This window comes from Spea bombifrons, chromosome 7, assembly GCF_027358695.1.
Source record: "Spea bombifrons isolate aSpeBom1 chromosome 7, aSpeBom1.2.pri, whole genome shotgun sequence".
In the NCBI taxonomy this organism is placed as follows: Eukaryota; Metazoa; Chordata; class Amphibia; order Anura; family Pelobatidae; genus Spea; species Spea bombifrons.
This window is the reverse complement of record NC_071093.1, coordinates 28,744,233-28,764,392: the sequence shown is the minus strand read 5'-3', so window position 1 is coordinate 28,764,392 and position 20,160 is coordinate 28,744,233. Positions and strand designations below refer to the sequence as shown.

At 44.7% G+C, this 20,160-nt stretch overlaps 2 long non-coding RNA genes across 3 annotated transcripts; both read right to left on the bottom strand.

Annotated features, from left to right (window-relative positions):
* Nucleotides 1-2,014: 2,014 nt before the first annotated feature.
* LOC128502139 (uncharacterized) lies at nt 2,015-12,233 on the bottom strand. 2 transcript variants are annotated; one of them, XR_008355095.1, is made up of 2 exons: nt 12,214-12,233; nt 2,015-2,413 (listed from the first exon to the last, which is right to left on the bottom strand). It is a non-coding gene; the product is annotated as an uncharacterized LOC128502139 (long non-coding RNA). The 2 variants fall into 2 exon arrangements; XR_008355094.1 differs by having other exon boundaries at nt 2,015-2,403; nt 12,214-12,231.
* Nucleotides 12,234-12,343: 110 nt separating this feature from the next.
* Nucleotides 12,344-16,558, bottom strand: LOC128502140 (uncharacterized). The gene is made up of 2 exons (XR_008355096.1): nt 16,508-16,558; nt 12,344-12,472 (listed from the first exon to the last, which is right to left on the bottom strand). It is a non-coding gene; the product is annotated as an uncharacterized LOC128502140 (long non-coding RNA).
* Nucleotides 16,559-20,160: the final 3,602 nt, after the last annotated feature.

The following is a 20,160-nucleotide window of genomic DNA, read 5'->3' as shown; positions in this document are numbered from 1 at the left end:
ATTCAATTTTTCATAATATTTTAAATGGAGCCAAACTTAGTAACACATCTATGTGTCACTAATGTAGCGATAGTGATTTGTTCTATTTATAGCGGACTAGGTTAGTTTTTTTTTTTACACAAGTCGTTCTTTGATGACTTTAATGTCTGTATTTGTAAAAATAATTAACTTAGAATTAGTTGTTTGGGTTTTTGTGCAGTGAGCGTTGTTAATGCTTTTTTTACTTCCTATAAATTTTTTTTTACTTAAAACACCAGCTGCATTTAAGATTTTTACCTTGCTTTCAAACTTTGTATGGGGTCTATATTTAGACCTGTAAGGGACCATTTTTATATAGTTGTACTATTGAACCGATTGTCATGAATGAAGGAAGTTATTGTTCAGCAGAAACTAAATGTCTACAGCTACTCAGGTCTAAGATAATAGGGTGTATTCACTAAACAGGGGAGCATTTAGGAGAGCTGCACTTCTTACTTATACTCTCCATTATCAATGAGCAATTGTGACAAGTTTGCCCTTCAAGATAGCATAGCTGGCCTTGCGTTGTTTTGTTTGCACAAGAAGCTTACTGAGGTTGGCTTTTAAAGTGTTATCTGGGTGTTTAAAAGTTCAGTTCTCTTATAAACTCCCTCTTCCTCGAACAACTTATACTACTTTGTACAACAGATACATTCTTTTTAAAGGGTTAATGGAAAGGAGGTACATCTTTAATCACTACGCCGAACAGTGGCAGAGTTATACATCATGGGGACCTCGGTACATGAATGTTAGAGGTGGAGCTCCCTGTAAAGGATAATACCAAATTGGTGTTATGTACCAATTTTGGTGAAAAGCGGTGTAATCATCATAGCAGGCAATAAACAACCTAGAAGTGCTGTTAAAGGGACATCCCAGCCATCATATGCACTTATAACATATATTATGCGTCGCCTTTATTCTTCAAATTCATTATCTGTCTTTATTATTTCTAAATACTCTTTTTAAAATGTATTTACCTACAAGTTAGCAGGGATATTACTCACTTTCAGTAAAGCACAAACATACATACAAACATTATCACACACACAAATACACATGTACATTCATTCTCCATACATAGATTACACTAGTTCACATTTGCACCCACCATCCTTCCTTTTTTAATGTATACAAAAAACAAAATACTGTCTGCGCTTCTCACCCTAATAAAGTTGGCAACAAATATATAAACATAATATAAATGAGAGGTTTTGGTTATATGAATTGGCCAAAGCATAATTAAGCTCACCCGCCACGTCAAGGCACACTCTCAATAGGGTGAGATCCTACTCTCACCTCCTACATAGTGGGCACACAAAGCAGTTTATACTGCTACCAAAACCTTATTAATGTGTTGGGGGAGGTGCAATTAAACCTCCTCCCAATTAACCCCTGGACAGCAAGCTGCAACCAGACTGATGAGGAGCCAACAACCTCAAATATGTGCAAACAGGGAAAAGAAAAAATGTCGGTGCGCTAAGCTAGTCTCAGGCTCAAATAATACAAATGTATAATATGAGGCCTACCAAACAGTGTGAGCATGCTGCAAATACAGTGTGTTGGCTGTACAATGTATACAAAAAACAAAATACTGTCTGCGCTTCTCACCCTAATAAAGTTGGCAACAAATATATAAACATAATATAAATGAGAGGTTTTGGTTATATGAATTGGCCAAAGCATAATTAAGAGTGTGCCTTGACGTGGCGGGTGAGCTTAATTATGCTTTGGCCAATTCATATAACCAAAACCTCTCATTTATATTATGTTTATATATTTGTTGCCAACTTTATTAGGGTGAGAAGCGCAGACAGTATTTTGTTTTTTGTATACATTGTACAGCCAACACACTGTATTTGCAGCATGCTCACACTGTTTGGTAGGCCTCATATTATACATTTGTATTATTTGAGCCTGAGACTAGCTTAGCGCACCGACATTTTTTCTTCTTCCTTTTTTAATGTTGTTTCAGGTAATAAAGCCATAAGACAATGTGTATGAATATATGAATACTTTATTATATTACAACATTTCAGTTAATTTGCCAGGAAAATATTTATACACCAACTCTAGGGTTAATGATTCTAGAAATACAACCAAATTAAAGGTTGCCTCTGGACTCAGAGTTATTCTTCAGCACAAAGGAGAGGAAAACCCCCCTGGGGGGAACCTCTGAGGGACCATGGCTTAAAGAACTGCCCTCCCTTTGGGCTCCACCCTGATCTCCCGCTTCCATTCCCACCAATATCTCCCCCCATCCCACCGTTTCCCTCTCGTATTTCCTTCTTCTTCCACCTCAAATTTTCTATTCTTCCATTTCTACCCCTTTATCTCTCCTTCCATTCCACTAAATTTCTCTTACTTCTCCCACATGCTCTTCTTCTTCTTCTATCCTCTTCCCTTCCCTTCCTCTTCTTGTATTCCCTCCCCCCTATTCCTCTCTTCTTGCATTCACTTCCCCATTGTCCTCTTCTAGCATTCCCCCAATTTTTCTCTTCTTGTATTCCCTCCCCACAGTTCCCTCGTCTTTCAATTCCACCCCATTTTTCACCCTTTTTTCCATTTCCCTTCCATTTCAGTTATCTCCTATATTCGCTTTTTCCATTTCCTCTCCTATTCTCCCTTCTTCCATTTCCCTCTCTTTCTGTTCCCATTTTCCTCTTCTTGCACCCCATTTCACTCTACTTTTGTTTCCCTTCATATCCATCTTCTTTTATTTCCCTCTTAATCCATTCCCTTCCTCATTTTCCTATTCCTCCAATTACCACCACGATTTCTCCCTTTTTCTATTTTCCCATCCATTTTCAATCTTTTCATTTTCTCCCCAAATACCTCTTCTTGCATTTCCTCGCCCATTTTTATCTTCTTGCATTCTTCCATTTTCCTTTTCTTGCATTCCCTCCCCATATTTTCATCTTATTTAGGCTCCCCATTTCCCTCTTCAATTTCCTTTTCCATTCTATCTTCTTTCATTCCCCCTTCTTGCATTCTCCCTATTTTTCTCTTCTTGCATTCCCTCCTCCATTTTTCTTTTTTTTGCATTCCCCCCCGTTTCTCCCCTCTTCCATTCCCTTCCTCATTTCCCTTTTCTTCCAATTCCTTCCCATATTTCCCACTTTTTCCATTTCCCTTCTTTTTCAGTAATCTCCTATTTCCTCTTCTTCCTTTCCTGCTCATATTCCCCCTTTTTTCATTTCACTCTTTCCATTCCCTTCCCATTTCCCCTCTTCTTGCATTCCATCTATTTGTATCTTCTTGAATTCCCTCCCTCTATTTCCATCTTCTTCACTCCCCTTTTCTTCCCTTTCATTTCCATCCCATTTTCTTTCATTTCACTTTTCTTGTATTCCCTTGCCCAATTTCCCTCTTATAGCATTCCTTCCTCCAATTCTTCTTCCATTTCCTCCCCCATTTTTCTCTTTTTCCTTTCTCCTCCCTAATCCCCCCTTTTTCCATTTCCCTTCCATGTCAGTTATCTCCTATTTCCTCTTCTTCCATATCAGCTTCTAGTCTCTTTTCTTAAATTTAACAATTTTCCTAAACTCTTCCCACTGTTTCCCTCTTTTTCCATTTCCTTTCCATTCTATTTTATTTAATTCCCCTCTTCTTCCATTCCCTCCCACCATTTCCCTCTTTGTCCATGCTCACTGTTATCCTCTTTTTACATTTTCTCCTTGTTTTCTCTCATCTTGCATTTCCCCTTTTCCCTACTGTCACAGACAGGGCTATCGGCCGAGCCGTGACGTGGGAGTACGGGCGTAACAAGGGGCAAACGCCAACCAGACTTCCGGCGCGTTTGGTCACTTTCCCCGCAGGGCACCAAGCAACCACCACCAACCCCAACCAGTCACCCCAAAACTCCCAGTGTAAAACACGCTGCCACCACCAAGAACTTTAAAACCGGGCGTCTTAGGTTACCCAAAAACAATTAGACTGCGATAACTACACAATCCCCAAACTGATATCTATATAGTTAACCGCTTAGTAACGTGACGTATCTATATGTATACAAAAGGCTATCTCCAGGCTGAATTCGGTTAGAGAACAAAGACAGAACTGATTAAAAATGTTTAATCTGAGTATAAAATGGGTCACAGTGCTGTTACACAAAAATGCATGTAAAAAGAGACATAGACTAAAATAGTAGAAGTACAAAACAGTATAAAATAAAAGGGATAAAACAGAGTATCATACCACACTTCCTTGGAACCTTGATGTTGTCTCTCTGATGGTAAAAACAGGCTCTCCCTCCATTACCAATTGCCCACCTTTTTATCCCCCCCAAGACCGCCCTTTTCCTGTTACCTGAGCAAGGGGATGGGAGTAGGGGGTTCAGAACTATGACCTTCTGAAGGCGGGGTTATATCTGCTCAACTTTGGTCTGGGATCAGAAAATATGTAATATGACGCCGGCCGAGCTTGGCATAATTATGACACCAGGATCATCATAATTCTCTGGTCCTAGTGATCATTTCCATACCAAACTCCACACCTGTGTCAGTTGGCAAAAGGACACATTCGCATAACACTTGCTATTGACATGCCTGCATGGCGTGTTTGGTCTCCCTGAAACCAGCACATCACAGGCATAAGGATGCAATGTATGATGGGGCCCAAAAGTTATGTACTCATCATATTTTGGACATTATGCATTTATTAATTTTACCCTGTGTCCATTGATACCCTGTCTCCACACCCCAGGGAGATGTTGCCAGGATGTCTGGCCTTTCACTCTTCCACAGGAATCCCTTCCTGTCCAAGGTGACAATACCCAGCATGGGGTAATCAAGTTTTATTTTGGGTTCTGGCTCCAAAAGGAAAGGTGTGAACAAATGTTACCGGACCTAGAATAAGTCAAATCCCTTAACCCATTCAGTGCCAAGCTCCAGTTACTCATGCCGTGGCATGACACCTCCCCCTTTAAGAGGGTGGCCCAGAGATTAAGCCACAAGCTTATCTCTGCGCCAACCTACTCTTTCCCTGGGTAACAGTTTCCGGCTTAGATAAAGTATTTCTTTGGGAAAACCCACCCTACAGAATATACTGAGCAAAGCATCAGCTACCTTATCTGCTCTGCTACAGGATAAGGCCATGGTCTCAGGGTACCCAGGGGCATAGTCCACCCCCTTAATAACAGATTGTTTCTTCATGCAGCTCGGTATAGCTACAAGCCCCAACAAATCTCCTTGATGGGTAGCTAGGGTGTCCCGCCCTGAGTTCCCAAACCAAGTAGGCACTACGTGAGGGATAACAGAATGGTCACCAGTTTCACCCTCTCCCTTGTGTCCTGACTTGGTAGTCCCACAGAATACGGGCACAGGTGCACAAAAGCCCTCTCTCTGTCCCCTATTCTGCTGCCAGGTTACCACAGCTATGGATGAAACCTCTGTCACTCCACCTGTTCCACTCCAAGGAGGCATACATACAGGACCCTGGGAACTAGCTAATCCCGACACAGAGGAACACTCACTCACCCTCTGCCCTTCTCCACAGTCAGGTGGCCCCCTCACATTTTCACACAGCACCTCAAACATCCCTGGCTCTGGCACAGATTCACTCTGCCCTCCCTCCCAGTGATGCAAAGCCTTCAAATTCTCACACGGCACCTCCAACATTCTGGGTTCTGGCACAGACGGACATTCGCTCGTTCTCTGCCCTTCTGCACAGTCGGGTGGTCCTCTCACACTTTCACAAAGCACCTCAGACATCCCTGGTTCTGGCACAGATTCAATCTGCCTTTTCTCCCAGTGATGTGAAACCTCCATATTCTCACACGGCACCTCAGACACCCCTGGTTCTGGCACAGATTCGCTCTGCCCTCCCTCCCAGTGATGTAAAACCTCCACATTCTCACACGGCACCTCAGACACCCCTGGTTCTGGCACAGATTTGCTCTGCCCTCCCTCCCAGTGATGCAAAACCTCCACCTTCTCACATGGCACCTCAGAGACCCCTGGTTCTGGCACAGATTCGCTCTGCCCTCCCTCCCAGTGATCACATTTCACAATGTCCCCCAAAGTTTCACACAGAACTTCAGGTGAAGCAGGGCTTTCAGTCAGCCCGTCTGGCTCGCAAGCAGTGTCCTCTGGAGCATAGTGACATAGCATCCGGCCCAAATCATTCCCCAACAGAACATTAACAGGGATATCCTCAGAAACACCCACTTCCCGCAAACCTTTCCCCGCACCCCAATCCAGGTACACACGTGCCATGGGCACAGCAGGGCGCACGCCCCCAATTCCTTTGATGGACATGGTTCTTCCAGGGATTATGTCCTCCGTATTCACCACTTCAGGGCGCACCAAGGTGAATGAAGCTCCAGAATCTCTCAGTCCCATGGTCACAGTTACACTCTGCAGGTTATCCTCCTTTCTCGCCACAGGCCCACCCACAAGCAAAACTGATGGTGCCCCTTCAGGGGCGCTCCCACCCCCACGAGCAGGTTGGGGTGGATTTCTAGTGGGGCAATTAAAGCTCAGATGCCCAATCTGGTTGCATTGAAAACAACGGCGAGCGTGTGACTCACCAGACCTAGCCCTTGCCCCATTGGCAGTTGGTGGTGAAGTCCTCGCTGCTGATCTTGTGGATGATGATGGAACTGTAGCCCCTCTCCAGGTGGAAGTGCCAGCTGACACAACTCCACGCCTAGATGCACGAATGTCGGCGTAGTCATCTGCCAGCTCTGCGGCATCCCTAGCTGTTTTCGGCTTTCTTTCTAAAAACCATTCGCGTACATCGGGGCTCCGGGTCTGTAAGAATTGTTCCAGGACCATTAAGTCATTAATAGCTTCATAGGTAGTAACTTGTACTCCAGTAACCCATTGCTTGTACGCGGTTTCCAATTGTGCAACATATAGAATGCAGCTGGATGACGCACTCTGCTGCATGCTCCTAAACTTTTTCCTGTAAGCCTCAGGAGTAAGGTTAAAAGTTTTTTGCAAGGCAGATTTGATTGCTTCATAATCGTTATCAGTCTCTGAGGGAAGGGACACAAACACATCCAAGGCTTTTCCTTTCAGTTGTGGGGTTAAATATCTCCCCCACTGGTCTGAGGGTAGTTGGTGCTGCCTGCACACTTTTTCAAAACTTTTTAGGAATACATCCAAATCAGTCCCTTCTTCCAGGGAGGGAAAATCATCCTTGCGAAGCCTACGTGTGCTGGGATCTGATGCATTACTGTTCAGGGAGGACTGAACAGTGGACTGCAACTTGGCCATTTCCAGCTCATGTCTCCTTTGTGCCTCTCTTTCTGCCAGCCTTTCTTGTCTCTCTGCTTCTCTTTCTGCAGCTTCTCTTTCTGCCAGCCTTTCTTGTCTCTCTGCTTCTCTTTCTGCAAGCCTTTCTTGTCTCTGTGCTTCTCTTTCTGCAGCTTCTCTAGCTGCCAATCTTTCCTGTTCTACAGCCTGCTGTTGAATCATCACCTGCATGGCCTCCCGAGGATTTGAAGCCATCAGTTGCCGAAATAACTCTGTTGCGCAAATGTCCATAGCACTTTGAGGGGTACAACCACTAGGCATTCCAATGAGCGCTCCTGCAGTAGTAGGCAGCTCTGTCACGCTTTCGGTGTCCGTCTCTGGCTGTACAGTGTGCCTGTCGGTCTCCATAAGGTCAGCAATAAGTTGTTCCTTGCTTTTGCCAAAAGTTTGTAAATCCCTTGCTTGGCACATCAATTCCAGGGCCTCTTTGGGTTGTTTGCGATAGGCCTCCATATTCGGAAATGGTATAGAGAAAGAAAAGCAAGAGTAGGGAGGGGAAACTGTTTTGTACTTTGTATGTCTTTTTAAATCAGCACTGAGCTCTGTCTTTGGAAATTACACAAAAAGGTATGCAATTTCTTCTAGTGCTTCAGGCGAATCCAGTCAGCACTAAAAACCTCTAAAAAATATATATATATCTATCTATCTATCAATCAATCAATATATCTATCTATCCCACCGCTATGCCACCAGTTTGTCACAGACAGGGCTATCGGCCGAGCCGTGACGTGGGAGTACGGGCGTAACAAGGGGCAAACGCCAACCAGACTTCCGGCGCGTTTGGTCACTTTCCCCGCAGGGCACCAAGCAACCACCACCAACCCCAACCAGTCACCCCAAAACTCCCAGTGTAAAACACGCTGCCACCACCAAGAACTTTAAAACCGGGCGTCTTAGGTTACCCAAAAACAATTAGACTGCGATAACTACACAATCCCCAAACTGATATCTATATAGTTAACCGCTTAGTAACGTGACGTATCTATATGTATACAAAAGGCTATCTCCAGGCTGAATTCGGTTAGAGAACAAAGACAGAACTGATTAAAAATGTTTAATCTGAGTATAAAATGGGTCACAGTGCTGTTACACAAAAATGCATGTAAAAAGAGACATAGACTAAAATAGTAGAAGTACAAAACAGTATAAAATAAAAGGGATAAAACAGAGTATCATACCACACTTCCTTGGAACCTTGATGTTGTCTCTCTGATGGTAAAAACAGGCTCTCCCTCCATTACCAATTGCCCACCTTTTTATCCCCCCCAAGACCGCCCTTTTCCTGTTACCTGAGCAAGGGGATGGGAGTAGGGGGTTCAGAACTATGACCTTCTGAAGGCGGGGTTATATCTGCTCAACTTTGGTCTGGGATCAGAAAATATGTAATATGACGCCGGCCGAGCTTGGCATAATTATGACACCAGGATCATCATAATTCTCTGGTCCTAGTGATCATTTCCATACCAAACTCCACACCTGTGTCAGTTGGCAAAAGGACACATTCGCATAACACTTGCTATTGACATGCCTGCATGGCGTGTTTGGTCTCCCTGAAACCAGCACATCACAGGCATAAGGATGCAATGTATGATGGGGCCCAAAAGTTATGTACTCATCATATTTTGGACATTATGCATTTATTAATTTTACCCTGTGTCCATTGATACCCTGTCTCCACACCCCAGGGAGATGTTGCCAGGATGTCTGGCCTTTCACTCTTCCACAGGAATCCCTTCCTGTCCAAGGTGACAATACCCAGCATGGGGTAATCAAGTTTTATTTTGGGTTCTGGCTCCAAAAGGAAAGGTGTGAACAAATGTTACCGGACCTAGAATAAGTCAAATCCCTTAACCCATTCAGTGCCAAGCTCCAGTTACTCATGCCGTGGCATGACACCTACCCCATTTACCTCCTCTTCCATTCCTCTCCACATTTTTCTTTTCTTTCATTTCCCACCCATATTCCCCCACTTTCCATTCCCATTTCCTTCTTCTTGCATCCCCCATTTTTATCTTCTTCAGTTAATTCCATTGCCTTACCCCATATTTCTCCTGTTGCACTCCCTCTTCCTCAGGTACACCCCCATTTCCTTCTTCTTTCCTATCATTTACATCCCATCTTCTTTTATTTTCCTCTTCTTGCATTCCCTCCCCAATTTTCCTCTTCTTGCATTTCCTCCCCCCATTTCCCTCTTCTTGCATAACCTCCTCGTTTTCCCTCTTATTGCATTCCCTCCCCCATTCCCTCTTCTTGCATTCCCTCCCCCATTTCCCTTTTCATGCATTCCCTTCCCCATTTCCCTCTTCTTGCATTTCATCCCTCCATTTCCCTCTTCTTGCATTTCTCTTCCATTTTATCCTTTTTTCATTTCTCTCTTCTTGCATTCCCCCCTTTTTGCATTCCCCTACCCCATTTCCCTTCCGTTTCAGTTATCTTCTATTCGCTCTTCAATGTGCTCTTCTTGCATTCCCTTCCCCATTTCCCTCTTGTTGCATTTCATCCCTCCATTTCTCTCTTCTTGCATTTCCTCCCTCCATTTCCCTCTTCTTGCATAACCTCCTCCTTTTTCCCTCTTTTTGCATTCCTTCCCCATTTCATTCTTCTTGCATTCCCTCCCCCATTTCCTAATTCTTGCATTCCCTCATTCAATTTCCTCTTATTGCATTCCCTCCACCCTTCCCTCTTCTTGCATTTCTTAATTCAATTTCCCTCTTCTTGCATTCCCTCCCCCATTTCCGTCTTTTTACATTCCCTCCCAATTTCCGTCTTCTTGCATTCTCCCTGTTTTCTTCTTCTTCTTGCAATTCCCTATGCCATATTTTCCGTCTTGCATTGCCTCCCATTTTACCTTTTTTCATTTCCCTCTTCTTGCATTCCCTCCCTCTTTTTCCCTCTTCTTGCATTCCCTCCCCCATTTCCCTCTTCTTGCATTCCCTCACCATTTCTCTCTTCTTGCATCCCCTCCCCCATTCCCCCTTCTTGCATTCCCTCCCTGTTTTCCCTCTTCTTGCATTCCCTCCTCTATTTTCCTCTTCTTGCATTCCCTCCCCCATTTCCCTCTTCTTGCATCCCCTCCCTCTATTTCCCTCTTCTTGCATTTCCTCCCCATTTCCCTCTTCTTGCATTTCCTCTCTCCATTTCCCTCTTCTTGCATCCCCCCATTTCCCTCTTCTTGCATTCCTTCCCCATTTCCCTCTTCTTGCATTCCTTCCCCATTTCCCTCTTCTTGCATTTCCTCCCTCTATTTCCCTCTTCTTGCACCCCCCCATTTTCCTCTTATTGCATTTCTCTCTTCTTATATCCCCATTGTCATCTTATTCAGTTCACCCCCCCTTTCCCCTTCTTCCATTTTCCTTACATTTCATCTTCTTTTCTTTTTCCTCTACTTGCATTCCATCCCCCAATTTCCCTCTTGTATTGTATTGCCTCACCCCATTTTCCTCTTCTTGCACTCCCTCTCCCCATCTTCTTCAGGTACATCCCCATTTCTCTCTTCTTCCATCCCCCATTTTTATCATCTTCTGTTCATTCCCCTGCTTTCCCCTCTTCTTTTATTTTCCTTCCCTTTCATCTTTTATTTTCCTCTACTTTCATCCCATCCCATTTCCCTCTTCTTGAATCGACTTACCCCATTTTCCTTTTCTTGCACGCCCTTTCCCCCTTTCCATCTTCTTCAGGTACACCACCATTTCCCTCTTCTTTCCTTTCATTTACATCCCATCTTCTTCAATTTCCCTCTTCTTGCATTCCCCCCATTTTCTTCTTCTTGCATTCCCTCCCCTAATTTTCATCTTCTTCGGGCCTTCCACTCATTTTTCTCTTCTTCCATTTCTTTTCCATTCTATATTCTTTCATTTCCCTCTTCTTGCATTCCTTCCCCATTTCACTTTTTGCATTCACTCCCTCATTTTTATCTTCTTACATTCTTCCTGTTTTCCGCTTTGTGCATTTCCTCCTACCATTTCTCTCTCCTTGCATTCCCTCCCCCATTTCCGTCTTTTTTACATTTCCTCTCAAATTTCCGTCTACTTGCATTTTCCCTATTTCCCTCTTCTTGCATCCGCCCTCCATTTCCCTCTTCTTCTATGCTCCCTATTTTCCTCTTATTGCATAACCTCCTCCTTTTCCCTCTTCTTGCATTCCCCCATGTTCCTCCTCTTGCATTCCCTCCCATAATTTTCATCTTCTTCAGATCTTTCCGCCCATTTCCCTCTTCTTCCATTTCTATTCCATTTTATCTTTTTTAATTTCTCTCTTCTTGCATTCACTCTTCCCTGCATTCCGCTACCCCATTTCTCTTCCGTTTCAGTTATCTCCTATTTCCTCTTCTTCCATTTCAGCCTCAATTCCCCTTTCATCCATTTCCTTATTCTTGCATTCCCGCCCCCATTTTCCTCTTCTTGCATTTCCTCCCCATTTTACTCTTCTTGCATTCCCTCCCCCATTTCTGTCTTCTTGCATTCCCTCCCCCATTTCCCTCTTCTTGCACCCCCCCATTTCTCTCTTCTTGCACCCCCCAATTTCCCTCTTCTTGCATTCCCTCATTCAATTTTCCTCTTCTTGCATTCCCTCCCCCATTTCCCTCTTCTTGCACCCCCCCATTTCTCTCTTCTTGCACCCCCCAATTTCCTCTTCTTGCATTCCCTCATTCAATTTTCCTCTTCTTGCATTCCCTCCCCCATTTCCCTCTTCTTGCATTCCCTCCCTCCTTTTCCCTCTTCTTGTATTCCCTCCCCCATTTCCCTCTTCTTGCATTCCCTCCCCCATTTCCCTCTTCTTGCATTCCCTCCCCCATTTCCCTCTTCTTGTATTCCCTCCCCCATTTCCCTCTTCTTGCATAACCTCCTCGTTTTCCCTCTTCTTGCATTCCCTCCCTATTTCCCTCTTCTTGCATTACCTCCCCCATTTCCCTCTTTTTGCATTCCCTCCCCCATTTAACTCTTCTTGTATTCCCTCCCCGATTTCCCTCTTCTTGCATAACCTCCTCGTTTTCCCTCTTCTTGCATTCCCACCCGATTTCCCTCTTCTTGCATAACCTCCTCGTTTTCCCTCTTCTTGCATTCCCACCCCATTTCTCTCTTCTTGCATTCCCTCCCTCCATTTCCCTCTTCTTGCATTCTCCCTATTTCCCTCTTCTTACATTCCCCCTATTTCCCTCTTCTTGCATTCCCTCCCCCATTTCCCTCTTCTTGCATTCTCTTCCCCAATTCCCTCTTGTTGCGTTTCATCCCTCCATTTCCCTCTTCTTGCATAACCTCCTCCTTTTCCCTCTTCTTGCATAACCTCCTCCTTTTCCCTCTTTTTGCATTCCTTCCTCATTTCATTCTTCTTGCATTCCCTTCCCCATTTCATTCTTCTTGAATTCCCCAATGTTCATCCAATTGCATTCCCTCCCCCATTTCTCTCTTCTTCTATCCCCTCCCCATTTCCCTCTTCTTGCATTTCCTCCCTCCATTTCCCAATTCTTGCATTTCCTCCCTCCATTTCCCTCTTCTTGCATAACCTCCTCCTTTTCCCTCTTTTTGCATTCCTGTCCCATTTCATTCTTCTTGCATTCCCTCCCCCATTTCATTCTTCTTGCATTCCCCAATGTTCATCCAATTGCATTCCCTCCCCTAATTGTCATCTTCTTCAGATCCTACTGCCCATTTCCCTCTTCTTCCATTTCTCTTCCATTTTATCTTTTTTCATTTCTCTCTTCCTGCATTCCCTACTCCCCTTTCCCCCTTCTTGCATTCCCCTACCCCATTTTCCTTCCGTCCTTCTTCAGTTCATTCCCCCCTTTTCCCCCTTCTTCCATTTTCCTTACATTTCATCTTCTTTTCTTTTTCCTCTACTTGCATTCCATCCCCCAATTTCCCTATTCTTGTATTGCCTCACCCCATTTTCCTCTTCTTGCACTCCCTCTCCCCATCTTCTTCAGGTACATCCCCATTTCCCTCTTCTTGCATTCCCGATTTTTATCATCTTCTGTTCATTCACCTGCTTTTCCCACTTCTTTCATTTTCCTTCCCTTTCATCTTTTATTTTCCTCTACTTTCATCCCATCCCATTTCCCTCTTCTTGAATCGACTCACCCCATTTTCCTCTTCTTGCACGCCCTTTCCCCCTTTCCTCCTTTTCCCTCTTCTTGCATTCCCTCCCCCATTTCCCTCTTCTTGCATTTCCTCCCCCATTTCCCTCTTCTTGCATTCCCTCCCCCATTTCCCTCTTCTTGCATCCCCTTCCCCATTTCCCTCTTCTTGCATCCCCTCCCCCATCTCCCTCTTCTTGCATTCCCTCCCTGTTTTCCCTCTTCTTGCATTCCCTCCATTTTCCTCTTCTTCCATTCCCGCCCTCATTTCCCTCTTCTTGCATTCCCTCCCTCTATTTCCCTCTTCTTGCATTCCCTCCCCCATTTCCCTCTTCTTGCATTCCCTCCCCCATTTCCCTCTTCTTGCATCCCCTTCCCCATTTCCCTCTTCTTGCATCCCCTCCCCCATCTCCCTCTTCTTGCATTCCCTCCCTGTTTTCCCTCTTCTTGCATTCCCTCCATTTTCCTCTTCTTCCATTCCCACCCTCATTTCCCTCTTCTTGCATTCCCTCCCTCTATTTCCCTCTTCTTGCATTCCCTCCCCATTTCCGTCTTCTTGCATTTCCTCCCTCCATTTCCCTCTTCTTGCATTCCCTCCCCCATTTCCCTCTTCTTGCATTCCCTCCCCCATTTCCCTCTTACATTCCCTCCCCCATTTCCCTCTTCTTGCATCCCTTCCCCATTTCCCTCTTCTTGCATTTCCTCCCTCTATTTCCCTCTTCTTGCACCCCCCCCCCATTTTCCTCTTATTGCATTTCCTCCCTCCATTTCCCTCTTCTTATATCCCCCTTTGCCATCTTCTTCAGTTTATTCCCCCCCTTTTCCCCCTTCTTCCATTTTCCTTACATTTCATCTTCTTTTCTTTTTCCTCTACTTGCATTCCATCCCCCAGTTTCCCTCTTCTTGTATTGCCTCACCCCATTTTCCTCTTCTTGCACTCCCTTTCCCCATCTTCTTCAGGTACATCCCCATTTCCCTCTTCTTGCATCCCCCATTTTTTTCATCTTCTGTTCATTCCCCTGCTTTTCCCTCTTCTTTCATTTTCCTTCCCTTTCATTTTTTATTTTCCTCTACTTTCATCCCATCCCATTTTCCTCTTCTTGCACGCCGTTTCCCCCTTTCCATCTTCTTCAGGTACACCACCATTTCCCTCTTCTTTCCTTTCATTTACATCCCATCTTCTTCAATTTCCCTCTTCTTGCGTTCCCCCCATTTTCTTCTTCTTGCATTACCTCCCCTAATTTTCATCTTCTTCGGACCTTCCACTCATTTCTCTCTTCTTCCATTTCTTTTCCATTCTACATTCTTTCATTTCCCTCTTCTTGCATTCCTTCCCCATTTCACTTTTTGCATTCACTCCCTCATTTTTATCTTCTTACATTCTTCCTGTTTTCCTCTTTGTGCATTTCCTCCTCCCATTTCTCTCTCCTTGCATTCCCTCCCCCATTTCCGTCTTTTTACATTTCCTCTCCAATTTCCGTCTCCTTGCATTTTCCCTGTTTCCCTCTTCTTGCATCCCCCCTCCATTTCCCTCTTCTTGTATGCTTCCTATTTTCCACTTATTGCATAACCTCCTCCTTTTCCCTCTTCTTGCATTCCCTCCCCAATTTCCCTCTTCTTGTATTCCCTCCCCCATTTCCCTCTTCTTGCATTCCCTCCCCCATTTCCCTCTTCTTGTATTCCCTCCCCCATTTCCCTCTTCTTGCATAACCTCCTCCTTTTCCCTCTTCTTGCATTCCCTCCCCAATTTCCCTCTTCTTGCATTCCCTCCCCCATTTCCCTCTTCTTGTATTCCCTCCCCCATTTCCCTCTTCTTGCATTCCCTCCCCCATTTCCCTCTTCTTGTATTTTCTCCCTCCATTTCCCTCTTCTTGCATTCTCTCCCCCACTTCCCTCTTCTTGCATTCCCTCCCCCACTTCCCTCTTCTTGCATTCCCACCCCATTTCCCTCTTCTTGTATTTCCTCCCTCCATTTCCCTCTATTTCCCTCTTCTTGCATTCCCCCTATTTCCCTCTTCTTGCATTCCCTCCCCCATTTCCCTCTTCTTGCATTTCTCTTCCATTTTATCTTTTTTTCATTTCTCTCTTCTTGCATTCCCCCCTTTTTGTATTCCCCTACCCCATTTCCCTTCCGTTTCAGTTATCTTCTATTCGCTCTTCAATGCCTCCTCCTTTTCCCTCTTTTTACATCCCTTCCCCATTTCATTCTTCTTGCATTCTCTCCCCTATTTCATTCTTCTTGCATTCCCCAATGTTCATCCAATTGCATTCCCTCCCCCATTTCTCTCTTCTTGCATCCCCTCCCCATTTCCCTCTTCTTGCATTTCCTCCCTCCATTTCCATCTTCTTGCATAACCTCCTCCTTTTCCCTCTGTTTGCATTCCTTCCCCATTTCATTCTTCTTGCATTCCCTCCCCCATTTTGTTCTTCTTGCATTCCCCAATGTTCACCCAATTGCATCCCCTCCCTTAATTGTCATCTTCTTCAGATCCTTCTGCCCATTTCCCTCTTCCTCCATTTCTCTTCCATTTTATCTTTTTTCATTTCTCTCTTTCTGCATTCCCTCCTCCCCTTTCCCCCTTCTTGCATTCCCCTACCCCATTTTCCTTCCATTTCAGTTATCTCCTATTTCTTCTCCTTCCATTTCAGCCTCTATTCCCCTTTCCTCCATTTCCTAATTCTTGCATTCCCTCATTCAATTTCCCTTTTCTTGCATTCCCTCCCCCATTTCCGTCTTTGTACATTCCCTCCCAATTTCCGTCTTCCAATTTTCCCTGTTTTCTTCTTCTTGCAATTCGCTCTGCCATATTCTCAGTCTTGCATTGCCTCCCGTTTTATCTCTTTTCATTTCCCTCTTCTTGCATCCCCTTCCCCATTTCCCTTCCTCTATTTCCCTGTTCTTGCATTCCCTCCCCATTTCCCTCTTCTTGCATTTCCTCCCTCCATTTCCCTCTTCTTGCATTCCCTCCCCCATTTCCCTCTTCTTGTATTCCCTCCCCCATTTCGCTCTTCTTGCATAACCTCCTTGTTTTCCCTCTTCTTGCATTCCCTACCCCATTTCCCTCTTCTTGCATTCCCCCTATTTCCCTCTTCTTGCATTCCCTCCCTCCATTTCCCCCCTTCTTGCATTCCCCCTATTTCCCTCTTTTTGCATTCCCACCCCCATTTCCCTCTTCTTGCATTACCTTCCCCATTTCCCTCTTCTTGCATTTCATCTCTCCATTTCCCTCTTCTTGCATTTCTCTTCCATTTTATCTTTTTTCATTTCTCTCTTCTTGCATTCCCCCTCCATTTCCCTCTTCTTGCATTTCTCTTCCATTTTATCTTTTTTCATTTATCTCTTCTTGCATCACCCCCCTTTATGCATTCCCCTACCCCATTTCCCTTCCGTTTCAGTTATCTTCTATTCGCTCTTCAATGTGCTCTTCTTGCATTCCCTTCCCCATTTCCGTCTTGTTGCATTTCACCCCTCCATTTCTCTTTTCTTGCATTTCCTCCCTCCATTTCATTCTTCTTGCATTCCCCAATGTTCATCCAATTGCATTCCCTCCCCTAATTGTCGTCTTCTTCAGATCCTTCTGCCCATTTCCCTCTTTTTTATCTTTTCTCATTTCTCTCTTCCTGCATTCCCTCCTCCCCTTTCCCCCTTCTTGCATTCCCCTACCCCATTTTCCTTCCGTTTCAGTTATCTCCTATTTCTTCTTCTTCCATTTCAGCCTCTATTCCCCTTTCCTTCATTTCCTAATTCTTGCATTCCCTCATTCAATTTCCTCTTATTGCATTCCCTCCACCCTTCCCTCTTCTTGCATTTCTTAATTTAATTTCCCTCTTCTTGCATTCCCTCCCCCATTTCCCTCGCCTTGCATCCCCTTCCCCATTTCCCTCTTCTTGCATCCCCTCCCCCATTTCCCTCTTCTTGCATTCCCTCCCTGTTTTCTCTCTTCTTGCATTCCCTCCATTTTCCTCTTCTTGCATTCCCTCCCCCATTTCCCTCTTCTTGCATTCCCTCCCCATTTCCCTCTTCTTGCATTTCCTCCCTCCATTTCCCTCTTCTTGCATTCCCTCCCCCATTTTCCTCTTACATTCCCTCCCCCATTTCCCTCTTCTTGCATTCCTTCCCCATTTCCCTCTTCTTGCATTTCCTCCCTCTATTTCACTCTTCTTGCACCCCCCCATTTTCCTCTTATTGCATTTCCTCCCTCCATTTCCCTCTTCTTATATCCCCCATTGTCATCTTCTTCAGTTCATTCCCCCCCTTTTCCCCCTTCTTCCATTTTCCTTACATTTCATCTTCTTTTCTTTTTCCTCTACTTGCATTCCATCCCCCAGTTTCCCTCTTCTTGTATTGCCTCACCCCATTTTCCTCTTCTTGCACTCCCTCTCCCCATCTTCTTCAGGTACATCCCCATTTCTCTCTTCTTGCATCCCCCATTTTTATCATCTTCTGTTCATTCACCTGCTTTTCCCTCTTCTTTCATTTTCCTTCCCTTTCATCTTTTGTTTTCCTCTACTTTCATCCCATCCCATTTCCCTCTTCTTGAATCGACTCACCCCATTTTCTTCTTCTTGCACGCCCTTTCCCCCTTTCCTCTATTTCCTAATTCTAGCATTCCCTCATTCAATTTCCTCTTATTGGATTCCCTACACCTTTCCCTGTTCTTGCATTTCTTAACTTAATTTCCCTCTTCTTGCATTCCCTCCCCCATCATTTCCGTCTTCTTACATTCCCTCCCAATTTCCGTCTTCTTGCATTCTCCCTGTTTTCTTCTTCTTGCAATTCCCTCTGCCATATTCTCCGTCTTGCATTGCCTCCCATTTTATCTTTTTTCATTTCCCTCTTCTTGCATTCCCTCCCTCCTTTTCCCTCTTCTTGCATTCCCTCTCCCATTTCCCTCTTCTTGTATCCCCTCCCCCATTTCCCTCTTCTTGCATTCCCTCCCTGTTTTCCCTCTTCTTGCATTCCCTCCCCCATTTCCCTCTTCTTGCATTCCCTCCCCCATTTCCCTCTTCTTGCATTCTCTCCCTCTATTTCCCTCTTCTTGCATTCCCTCCCCATTTCCTTCTTCTTGCATTTCCTCCCTCCATTTCCCTCTTCTTGCATTCCCTCCCCCATTTCCCTCTTCTTGCATCCCCTTCCCCATTTCCCTCTTCTTGTATCCCCTCCATTTTCATCTTCTTGCATTCCCTCCCCCATTTCCCTCTTACATTCCCTCCCTCTATTTCCCTCTTCTTGCATTCCCTCCCCATTTCCCTCTTCTTGCATTTCCTCCCTCCATTTCCCTCTTCTTGCATCCCCCCCATCTTCCTCTTATTGCATTTCCTCCCTCCATTTCCCTCTTCTTATATCCCCTTCATTGTCATCTTCTTCAGTTCATTCCCCCCCTTTTCCCCTTCTTCCATTTTCCTTACATTTCATCTTCTTTTCTTTTTCCTCTACTTGCATTCCATCCCCCAGTTTCCCTCTTCTTGTATTGCCTCACCCCATTTTCCTCTTCTTGCACTCCCTCTCCCCATCTTCTTCAGGTACATCCCCATTTTCCTCTTCTTGCATCCCCCATTTTTATCATCTTCTGTTCATTCCCCTCCTTTTCCCTCTTCTTTCATTTTCCTTCCCTTTCATCTTTTATTTTCCTCTACTTTCATCCCATCCCATCCCCCTCTTCTTGAATCGACTCATCCCATTTTCCTCTTCTTGCATGCCCTTTCCCCCTTTCCATCTTCTTCAGGTACACCACCATTTCCCTCTTCTTTACTTTCATTTACATCCCATCTTCTTCAATTTCCCTCTTCTTGCATTCCCCCCATTTTCTTCTTGCATTCCTTCCCCTAATTTTCATCTTCTTCGGGCCTTCCACTCATTTCTCTCTTCTTCCATTTATTTTCCATTCTACATTCTTTCATTTCCCTCTTCTTGCATTCCTTCCCCATTTCACTTTTTGCATTCACTCCCTCATTTTTATCTTCCTACATTCTTCCTGTTTTCCTCTTTGTGCATTTCCTCCTCCCATTTCTCTCTCCTTGCATGCTCCCTATTTTCCTCTTATTGCATAACCTCCTCCTTTTCCCTCTTCTTGCATTCCCCCATGTTCCTCCTCTTGCATTCCCTCCCATAATTTTCATCTTCTTCAGATCCTTCCGCCCATTTCCCTCTTCTTCCATTTCTCTTCCATTGTATCTTTTTTAATTTCTCTCTTCTTGCATTCACTCTTCCCTACATTCCGCTACCCCATTTCTCTTCCGTTTCAGTTATCTCCTATTTCCTCTTCTTCCATTTCAGCCTCAATTCCCCTTTCTTCCATTTCCTTATTCTTGCATTCCCACCCCCAAATTCCTCTTCTTGCATTCCCTCCCCCATTTTCCTCTTATCGCATTCCCTCCCCCATGTCCCTCTTCTTGCACCCCCCATTTCTCTCTTCTTGCATTCCCTCCCCCATTTCCCTATTCTTGCATTCCCTCCCCAATTTCCTCTTCTTGCATTCCCTCATTCAATTTTCCTCTTCTTGCATTCCCTCCCCCATTTCCCTCTTCTTGCATTCCCTCCCCAATTTCCCTCTTCTTGTATTCCCTCCCCCATTTCCCTCTTCTTGCATTCCCTCCCCCATTTCCCTCTTCTTGCATTCCCTCCCCTATTTCCCTCTTCTTGTATTCCCTCCCCTATTTCCCTTTTCTTGCATAACCTCCTCGTTTTCCCTCTTCTTGTATTCCCTCCCCATTTCTCTCTTCTTGCATTCCCTCCCTCCATTTCCCTCTTCTTGCATTCCCTCCCCAATTTCCCTCTTCTTGTATTCCCTCCCCCATTTCCCTCTTCTTGCA